Raw genomic sequence first — 11718 nt, forward strand, 5'->3', positions numbered from 1 at the left:
TTAAAATTTTCAGAAGTGATAATGCTAAGGAATATTTTTCTACTGTGTTTTCCTCATTTTTATCTTCCCAAGGAATTTTACATCAGTCAACATGTCCTCATACTCCACAACAAAATGGCATAGCCGAAAAAAAGAATAGACACCTTATCGAAATTGCACGCTTTCTCATGTTGAATACCAATGTTCCTATTCATCATTGGGGAGATGCAGTCCTCACTGCTTGTTTTCTAATCAATAGGATGCCTTCTTCTTCTATTGACAATAAAATTCCTCACTCGATAATTTTTCCAAATGATCTTTTGTATCGTGTCTCTCCACGTGTGTTTGGATGTACTTGTTTTGTTCATAATGTCTTTCCAGGTCTTGATAAACTTTCTGCAAAGGCTATTAAATGTGTCTTTTTGGGATATTCTCGCCTTTAGAAAGGGTATAAATGTTATTCTCCCTCAACCAAAAGGTATTATATGTCTGTTGATGTTACATTCTTTGAGGACACACCTTTTTTCTTGTCCTCCATGGAGGAGAGTTCATCTGTTCAACAAGTCCTTCCTTTATCATCCTTTGATCCCTTGGTTATTCCTGAAACTCAACCTCAAAATGCCAATGACATTGTTCAACCACCTCTTCTCACATATCCGCGTCGCACTCTAGTGACTCCTTCCTTGCCTGAAGACCCCTGTGACTCAAATCCTTCTCCACCAGATTCTCGAATCATGGATCCTTCATCCTCTTCATCTTCTCTTGACTCCGATCACACTTGGCCTATTGCCCTTCGGAAAGGTATTCGCTCTACTCGTAATCCACATCCTATTTATAATTTTTTGAGTTATCATCGTTTGTCTCCTCCATATTTCTCTTTTGTTTCCTCTTTGTCTACCATTAAGGTTCCTAAGAATGTTGATGAGGCACTTGGTCATCCTAGATGGCGACAAGCCATGATTGATGAAATGCAGGCACTTGAACACAGTAGGACTTGGGAACTTGTCTCTCTTCCTCCTGGTAAGAAGTCTGTGGGCTGTAGATGGGTCTATGCTCTTAAGGTTGGTCCGACTAGTGTTGTAGACCGACTCAAAGCCCATCTCGTCGCTAAGGGGTATACTCAGGTTTACGGCCTTGACTATTGTGATACTTTTTCTCCTGTGGCAAAAATCAGTTCTGTTCGTCTTTTCCTTACTATGGCTGCCATTCGCCAATGGCCTCTATATCAGTTGGACATTAAAAATGCCTTTCTTCATGGTGATCTGGAAGAGGAGATATACATGGAGCAACCTCTTGGGTTTGTTGCTCAGGGGGAGTCTGGGTTAGTTTGTAAGTTACATCGTTCTCTCTATGGCTTGTAGCAAACTCCTCGAGCTTGGTTTGGTAAATTTAGTCATGTTGTGCAGAATTTTGGATTGAAACGTTGTGAAGCGGATCATTCAGTATTTTATGGTCATACTTCTCTTGACAAATGTGTTTATCTTATGGTTTATGTTGATGATATTATTATCACAGGAAATGATATCACTAGAATTGCTCAATTGAAGAACCATTTGTTTAGCCACTTTCAGACCAAAGATTTGGGTCGCCTTAAATATTTCCTTGGTATTGAAGTGGCGCAATCAAAAGAAGGTGTCATCATTGCACAGAGAAAATATGCTCTTGATATTTTGGAAGAAACAGGTCTGACAAATTGCAAGCCCATTGATAGCCCTATGAACTCAAATCAAAAATTAACAAGAGATCAAGGTGAACTTTTCTCAAATCCAGAGAGATATAAAAGGTTGGTTGGAAAAATCATCTACCTTACTGTAACAAGACCTGATCTTTCTTATCCAGTGGGAGTTGTTAGTCAATTTATGCAAAATCCCCACATTGATCATTGGAATGCTGTGATTCGCATTCTCAGATATGTAAAAGGGAACCCAGGACAAGGATTATTGTATGAGAATAAGGGAAGTACTCAAGTTGAAGCGTATTGTGATGCAGATTGGGCTGGTTGTCCAATTGATAGAAGATGTACCACAGGGTATTGTGTATTCCTTGGAGGGAACCTTGTATCTTGGAAAAGTAAGAAACAAAGTGTTGTTGCTCGATCTAGTGCAGAGGCGGAATATCGATCTATGGCTCTAGCTACATGTGAACTAGTATGGATTAAACAACTCCTTCAAGAGTTGAAATTTTGTGAAAATGAGCAGATAAAGTTATATTGTGACAACCAAGCAACCCTTCACATTGCCTCCAATCCGGTGTTTCATGAGAGAACAAAGCATATAGAAATTGATTGTCATTTTGTTAGAGAGAAATTACTATCCAAGGATCTTGTTACAGAGTTTGTCGACTCTAATGAACAACTTGCAGACATTCTGACTAAATCTTTAAGAGGGCCTAGAATTCAATTTTTATGTTCCAAGCTTGGAGCATATGATCTATATGCTCCAGCTTGAGGGGGAGTGTTGAGATGTAATATTTTATTTATCATGTATGGGATCCCTTCTTTAGGATTAGGGTTAGGACTGGGCCTTGACTCTTTGTATTCTGCTTATTATTTTCTTATATAAACAGTAGTAAAACAGTAACAGTGACAAGTTTTCACTGTTTCATTTATCTGAAATCTCTTCAAGAATTTTCAATTATAAATTTTCTTTATTAAGTAATATCCGACCAGGATGTTACATTGTGCACAAAGAAGAAAATGAGTTTTGTTTGTTTGCTTCCGTTCATGACCGTTGAATGGAGAAGAGAAATGGAGTTGTGTTGGTAGCTTGGGATAGGTAATCATGTGAGGGATTAGGTGGTTGGTGGAGATGTGATGGAAGAAGATGATGGTTTTGGAGAGCTAGATATGAGATCCATCATGGATGGGTAAATCATAAGTGGTAAAAAGTGATGTGTGTAAGAAAAAAGGGGAGAGTGTGATCGAAGAAAAGAGATCGGTGAAGGAGATCTCTGAGTGAATGGAAGTGTAACTGGTGGAGAGAGAGAAAGGAGGGACACATGTCATTTTTTGAGTGGAAGGGGTTTTAGGTGGTTTTAAAAGAAGAAAATACGGAGTGTGAATGTAAAGTGTGGGGTTATTAGCCCATTTCTAAGTAGGGGTGGAAAGAGTAACAAAGGGAGGTGTGCGAGAAGTGGTCTATTTTAGAAAATAATGTTAGCAGAAAACTTGTAAGTGTATATTGTAAATATCAATAACTTTTAGGTTATAAAATAATACATAAGTTACTTAATATAATAATTAATTTTATATGACGATTATCTACTAGTGATAAAAAGCATATACCTACATCACATGCTCAATATAAAATTCAAAGTTAAAAAATGCATAAATGCATTCATGTCAAAACCACATAAGTGAAACAAATTGGTGTTGATGCAATGCGATGAATGTTTGAATTATACTATCATAGTCATGTGAAAAATTTAACTTTTTATTTTACCAAAGGGTTGTAAGAATACATGCAAATTGAATAATTATCACATCATAATTCAAAACCACCACTATTTATTAGAATGATACGTTGGCTAATTCACTAGTTTTAATGAGCTTTGTAAGTGCATCAAACTTATGAGACCAGCATATACCTATAAAGTTTCTACACTAAGTATCATTGCTATCAAGACCAAAGACTAATAAAGATACAAGAACCAATCATAGTACAAACACAAAATCTATAGTTCTAACATATTTATAACTTAAAAATAATGAAATTAGTTTCTTTTACTTGTGAGACAACTCAAACAACTCATAAGATGAAAGTAAGCTAGGATACCAAATATAAGTTGGGATACCAAATATAACCTTCTGCATTTGCTAGGATACAAATATAACCTTTTCTATTTGCTAGAGCCAAAGTATTCAATTTATCTAGACTTATAGATGATAGTAAGCTAGGCCAAATATAACCCTCTCTATTTGCTAGAGCCAAAGTAGTCAATTTATCTACACAATGGATATCCTCCTGAAAAATATGATAAACTTGAAATTGCATATTTCTACAAAAGGAAAAGCATATCCTTCATCTTTCTCTTAACACCCAAGGCACGTAATAGAAGAGAAAGCCTAACGCAACAAAGAAAAATCATATTCAATCCAAAACTTATTGAAATTAACATTCCATACATTCTTTACAACCAAAATAACTTCGTCATCTATTCATGGATATAATTATGTACACCCAAAAAAGAAGAAAAAAAATACAAATTTAGACTATAATTCAAAAATTAATTATATTTTTTTATTAATAATGGAAACTATTTTAAATATTAATAACTTTTAGGTTATAAAATAATACACAACAAATTGGTGTTCATGCAATGCGATAAATGTTTGAATTATATTATCATAGTCATGTGACATATTTAACCTTTGTTTTTTACCAAAGGGTTGTAAGAATACATGCAAATTGAATAATTATCACATCATAATTCAAAACTACCACTATTTATTAGAATGATACCTAGGCTAATTCACTAGTTTTAATAAGCTTTGTAAGTGCACTCATACTTATGACACCAACATATACCTACAAAGTTTCTACACTAAGTATCGTTGCTATCGAGACCAAAGACTAATAATGACTCTTTTCAATTTTATCTCAAGTTCACAATCATTTTAAATAATATAGAGATTATCTAAATTTTTCATTATAAATAAAACCATAAAACATAAAAAAAAATTATATATAATTTCAAGTTACTATAGAATACTATATTATGGAATATAGAAAGTGTTTTAATTTTTTAGTTGTTATGATAATTTTATAAAATTCAAGAATTTAAATTACCCATTATATTATAAATTATATAGAATTCGAATTTATTGAATTATTATAATATATAATTACAATAAATTAAGTTTACCAATTAAACAACTTTTTTTTTAAATATACCTATATATAATTAATAGAGAAAATATAGTCTAAAAGTTTGTGGGGGTAACAATATGTTTACGAAATAAACAAATAATTGTACTTTGTTAGACACAAATTGAAGTGTAGGAGAAAAAAATAAAAAATAAGAACGAGTCAAATAACAAAGTCCAAATCTTAATTTTAATTAGTAATGTTTTTGAGGTAAATACTAACTTGATTTCCAACTTTCTAGCAAATACTAATAAATTTCATCAATTTATTCATTATTCAAACAAAAAAAAGTAATGGATATATGACCATTGAAACCTATTTTTGTTGACATTTTTTCAACCATCAAAAGTGTTTTGCTTATCTACTTATTAAAGTATAAATTTATGTGTAAACCAAGTGACAAGAGAAAGAAAGAGAGAAAGTACATTGTTCAAAGTGGTTATTGTTGTTTTCTTGTTATAATTACACACTTTTGAAAGGGATCAATTGGTCTTGAGGAGAGTGAAATTGAGTTAGGATATTTGTAACAACTACAATTTGAAAGATGGCAGGTGGCTTTCATGTAGATGGAGTGCGACATTATGAGGGGAATGTCACAACATTTGTACTGATTACATGTTTTGTGGCCGCAATGGGAGGTCTTCTCTTTGGATATGATCTTGGTATTACAGGAGGAGTGACTTCCATGAAACCATTTTTGATCAAGTTCTTCCCTGGTGTGCACAAACAAATGAAAGATAAATCAGAAAGCAAGAATCAATATTGCAAATTTGACAACGAACTTCTTACATTATTCACCTCTTCCTTATACCTTGCAGCACTAGTAGCTTCTTGTTTTGCTTCTACTACAACTAGAAAGCTAGGGCGTAAAGCCTCTATGCTTATTGGTGGCTTATTTTTTCTTGTTGGTTCACTACTGAATGGGTTTGCCATAAACATTGAAATGCTTATCATTGGTCGTATGTTTTTAGGAATTGGAGTGGGATTTTGTAATTAGGTAAGAATTAACACGAGTTATACATTGTAATCATTTTATCTGGTTTGTCTTTTTGTTTTCAAGGAAAATGATGATTAACTTCTCCACCTTTGTTTATTACATGAATAGTCCGTACCAGTGTATTTGTCTGAAGTCGCTCCAGCAAAAATTAGAGGAGCACTCAATATTGGCTTCCAAATGATGATCACAATTGGTATCCTAGTTGCAAACCTAATCAACTATGGTACATCCAAGCATGAAAATGGATGGAGGATTTCTCTAGGCATTGCAGTCGTGCCAGCAATTTTGTTATGTATAGGATCTCTTTGTGTAGTTGAAACACCTAATTCTTTGATTGAAAGAGGAAAATTTGAAAAAGCTAAGAAAATGTTGCAGAAGATTCGTGGCACTGAGAAAATTGATGAGGAATATCAAGATATTGTTGATGCTAGTGAAATGGCAAAAAATGTTGAACATCCATGGAAGAACATTACAAGACCAAAATACAGGCCTCAACTAACTTTTTGCATTTTTATTCCAACCTTTCAACAACTCACTGGCATCAATGTCATCATGTTTTATGCCCCGGTTCTCTTTCAGATTTTAGGCTTCGGTAATGATGCTTCACTCATGTCTGCAGTTATCACTGGAGTTGTTAATGTTGTTGCCACACTAGTTTCTATCTTCACAGTAGACAAGTTTGGAAGAAGGGTGTTACTTCTTGAAGGTGGTGTCCAAATGTTTATTTGTCAGGTAAAAGTTGATAAGCCCGATACTTTTAAACTTTTTCAACCCATAACTTTAATAAAAATTTAAATGTAGTTCTCTTAAGAAATGGATTTAAACCGAACTTAGTCTTACAAAACACCTTGTAAGTTGAGGTTCATATATATCTCAAGCGTGAGACTAGATATTTAAGGATGATATGATAGTAGCAAAATAATATGTTACACAATAAACCCAATAAATAGCAAACCTCTTAAGAAGTAGATTTTAATTTTATCTCGAACCAACAAAATCGGCTAGTAACATGAGCTTTGCACCCACACACACACTATAAATTGACCATATATCTAATTGATGAGGGATCTCCAACAATTTCTTATATGTGAACATGCATGATTAATTTAATAAATATTACTTGTACAATCATGGATGCATTTGTATAACAAACAATATTTTTGTGTATCATTATATAAACCTTGAAACGAAAGCTAAACATAATTTCTTATATATATCATGTTTCTTATTGCTAATACTTTTGATTGAAGGTTATCGTTGGAACAATGATTGGTCTAAGGTTTGGGCTAAATGGTCAAGGAGCATTTAGTAAAGTTGAAGCAGATATTCTATTGTTCTTTATCTGTGCATATGTTGCAACATTTGCATGGTCATGGGGACCGTTGGGATGGTTGGTGCCAAGTGAAATATGTTCTCTAGAAATTCGACCAGCAGGTCAAGCTATTAATGTTGCGACAAACATATTATTTACGTTTGCAATTGCTCAAGTCTTTCTTACCATGCTTTGTCACTTGAAGTTTGGTCTCTTCTTCTTTTTCGCGGCATTTGTGGTTATCATGACCATCTTCATTGCATCACTTTTACCAGAAACCAAAAACGTTCCCATTGAAGAAATGAATATACTTTGGACTTCACATTGGTTTTGGAAGAAAATTGTTCCCAATGATATTGATTTTAAATCTAAGAATAGTAAGTCTGTTGTATAAATCCAATTCTAGTCCAATATTGGTTATGAGAAAAAAAAAACATAATTTAGAGAAGGTGTAATCTTTTCAAAATTATGCAATAAAAATAAATGAGTTGTTTTTATCCTTGTTGTTCGATTTTTTTTTAAGTAACTCATTTTATGCCCATATTAACTCCTTAATTCATAAAGTAAAAAAATTATTGTAGGTTGTCGTTTAGATTTTTAAAATTTTACATTTAATTTAATATCTTTTATATATATTAAAGTTGATGTCAATTGCTAATTTCAATTCAAGTTAGGTTCATCGTATTATTTTTTAAATTAAAGTAAGGTGTACTTTTGCAAGTTTTTAAATTATTTCATGTCTTTAAATACTAAATAATAATTTAGCATACTATAGTAAATAGTTAATCATAAACTCAATAATATTTATCTAGTTTAATTTTCTTTTACTTAACCCTTCTATTGCAAGATTATTTCAATGAAAGTATGACACTGGTTCATTCTCCTTTGTCACCATTTACTTATGTAATGATTAACCAAAATAAATACTTTATTTTTAAAAATTTAATCCCTTTCTTCCATGACACTTTGATAGTTAACCATCATGAATTGTTGGGTCTTTTGAGCCAACCACCAGAATTAACCATCGACTCTGATATCATTATTGGGTATTTCGAGAGATGATCATTAGGGAGATACAACACCAATGAGACATGAGCCCAACCTGCACCTTAGGGATTGGCACCACCTTTAACACAAAACCTTAAGGATTTAGGTTGAGAGTGGTGTCAGTCTCTTATGTGGTTGGGCTCAAGTCTCATTGGTGTTGTGACTCCTCAATAAATGTCTTCCCTCAAAAGACCCAATAGTGGTATCAGAGGCGATGGTTACTCTTAGCGATTGACTTAAAAAACCCAACAATTGTATTAGAGTTCAAGGTTTATCTTTGTAACCGGCTCAACACAATCCCTGACCAAAAGTCTTCTTGACGGAGGGTTACACAAGCATCTCCTGTTTGGGAGCAACATTACCAGTAAGGGGTACTCGTGGCTTGAAGTGCTTCCGCTCGAGGGGGAAGTACCAATTTGAAGGGACTCACACTTGAGGGAGAAATTGTTGGGAATCCTAGTGTGTGTCTAAGTCCAAAATTGAGAAAAAAATAAGAAAGTTAAGCACCATATAAGGATGATGACCCATAAACCCATAGCCTTAAGTTTTTGGGTTGAGATTGGTATCAACTGCTTATGTGGTTGGGCTCAAGTTGACATTTTTACTCCACATGTTATTTTAGTTAAAAGAAAAACTTTACCATTATAGTCTCTAATAAAAATCCTTTTTATGTCATAAAGTTTTTAGCAAAATTAATATTGATCCTTGATGATCAATCTAAACATATTCAATCTCAAAGGATTTTGTTTAAGACATGTGTCATAAAATGGAAGGAAACGTGAATTTATACCTTGATCAAGTTCATGTGTGGACGATCATAACTTTCATTTTAATTGCCCATGAAAATGTATGTGAGAAAAAAATGTTGAATACTTTTTTATTGGTATGCAATTAGGGAAGTTTCTATAATTAGGTAAGAAATCTTGTAAAAAGTTATGGGAAAAGTTAAACTATTTTTTAAATAGAAGAAACCAACCCAATAAAAATAAATAATCATAATGGACAAAAGCCCATCAACTTAGAGAAAGAAACTGTAATATCCCATATAACGGTCTAAACTATCAAACAAAATATTGCGTAATTAATAAAATCAAAGCATAGATAACTATATATAATTGTCATATTACACTCATCGTAAAACTAAGATAAAAACTAAGATAAAGTGAAATACAAACATTATACTTAAAGGTCTAGAGTTTTCCAAAAGGAAGCAAAAAAATGTACACTAGAAAACACTAGATACAACTAAACAATTGTGTAACATCCCTAAGGAATATTACTAATATTTAATACATAAATTCCGAAATAAAATAAGAACCGCATTTATTATAAAACCATTTTCTCAAAAACACGGGAAAATTCAAAACCTTTAATGCACGTGTCATAAACCAGGAGTCCATAATCATAAAACTGAAATAAAAGTCAATGCCTCTCGAAATGGTTACATAATATTCTCAAAGCTAAAATAATAAACATATATACATATATATACAAAAATATCCCCTGCTAGCCCTCACTCCGAGTCTAAGCATCTCCTGGCTCACCTGTCAAATCATCTGCTCCCGGATAACAAGTTATCCGATCATCGCCATACACACACAGAAAGGGTGAGTTATGCACAATATATAAAAACAAAACATGAATATAAATATGTTCCCCAACCCAAAATAACATAACTAAAATTCTCATACTTTTCAAATAACCCAACCATGACCTCATAGTCCTTCATGAGTCATATACATGTACTAGGTCTTGGGACTTCCTTGTGCTCCCACGAAACTAACTCATTCGTGGTCCAAACCTATGAGCCTATCCCGCTCATAGTCCTGCCCTACAGACTCCTCGTCTGTAATAAAACATCCAAGTCTCATACTTGGACCCTGGTACGCACGCAATCATCATACTATGGACTTCTCGCTCAATAGTAGCCGACGGGAACATAACAATTCCTTGCCCATCGTGCGCCTGACACATGCAATCACCATACTAAGGACTCCATGCCCATCATGTGTCCAACTATCTAGCACATCCCAGACCCCTATTGGACTTAGTCCTTCAAGCCCACACACCACAACACATGCATATACTTCCTATACTTAAGAAAAGTAGTCATTTTACCCACACATGGTCATATAAACATGAGAAATTCACATAGACTCGCTTAAGCTAGGGACTCTCGCCCAAGCTAAGCCCTCCGCTTCGCTTAGGCTAGATCACCTTGCCTAGGCGAGCTTCAAACAGCCACAACATCACGTTATCTCGCCTAGGCGAGATCATCTCTCGCCCAAACCCTTAATCCAGTCTCGCCTGGGCTACAAAGCACGCAAACACATCACACATGACCACTACATCTCGCTTAGGCGAGACCGTCTCGCCTGAGCGAGACCATGGTTCGCTCAACACACCAAACTCCTCGCCTGGACGGGGATTCACGCTCAGAACCCTCATGTCACGTCACGATCTCGCTTAGGCGAGCGTTTCTGGCCTGAGCGAGAGGTAATTCGCTCAACACCGATACCGGGTCGCCTAGGCGAGAAAGGCGAACCAATACCCAAACACGAGACCCTGCAACTCTCGCCTAGGCGAGATAGACTCGCTTGGGCAAAAATTGCAGAAACTCTCCTCTGATCACACGCGAAAACAACCAAAATATGTCCATTCACAACCTCTCTCTCTCTCTCTCACTCATACCCTTCACAACCTCTCTCTCTCTCTCACTCATACCCTTCACAACCTCTCTCTCTCCTTTTGCTAGGTTTTCTTTGCCCCTTCACATTCATACCACAACTAATAGTCCCCTTCACATTCATACCACAACTAATAGTTAACAAAAATAAAGCTTATTTTTTTGCCCATCAAGGTTTGAACCCGTGACCTTCCACTCATAAGGCCAAAGCACAACCACTATGCCAATTCACATTTGGTGATACCTTCCAATACAAAATAGTTTACATTATCAATCCCATACTCATACATATTATTAAAAATTAATAATAAAACAACAACACATAATTGGCATACATAGGACTCGAACCCAAGTCCTCTCACACAATTAAAGTACTCTCAACCACATGAGCTAACACTTGCCCACATCACATTAAACAATAAATAATGCCATAAAGGCGCTTTCTACTCGCATTTATTAATTAATTAATTATTAAATTAGTTAATTTCACGGGTCTTACAAATTGCATCTCCTCCCCCTTGCACTAACCCAACTATAGAATCTTCATCTACTCACAACAATCAGGCGATCATTGTAAAAGGAAGTAAACACCACAATAGAAGACACAAAAGAAAAGGGTATGCTAATGTAACTAAAGGATTAAATCAATTCATAATTCAATTAATTATAACATACATAAACAATAGATTCATTTCATATAGTAATCTAAAGCTAAGACTAAATTAATAAAGATACAAGCATTTATGTTGGTCCTTGATAAATTGTGCACTTGTGGTGGCATCTAGTGGTTTGTAGAGCGTTAGACATTACCACACACAAGGTTTGTTTGTTA

The 11718-nt window shown here is 34.5% G+C and overlaps 1 pseudogene; it reads left to right on the forward strand.

Moving 5' to 3' along the window:
• Positions 1–5388: 5388 nt before the first annotated feature.
• Positions 5389–7547, forward strand: LOC114174376 (annotated as a pseudogene).
• The last annotated feature ends 4171 nt before the right edge of the window (positions 7548–11718 follow it).

The sequence above is a fragment of the Vigna unguiculata genome, chromosome 2 (genome assembly GCF_004118075.2).
Source record: "Vigna unguiculata cultivar IT97K-499-35 chromosome 2, ASM411807v1, whole genome shotgun sequence".
Lineage (NCBI taxonomy): Eukaryota > Viridiplantae > Streptophyta > Magnoliopsida > Fabales > Fabaceae > Vigna > Vigna unguiculata.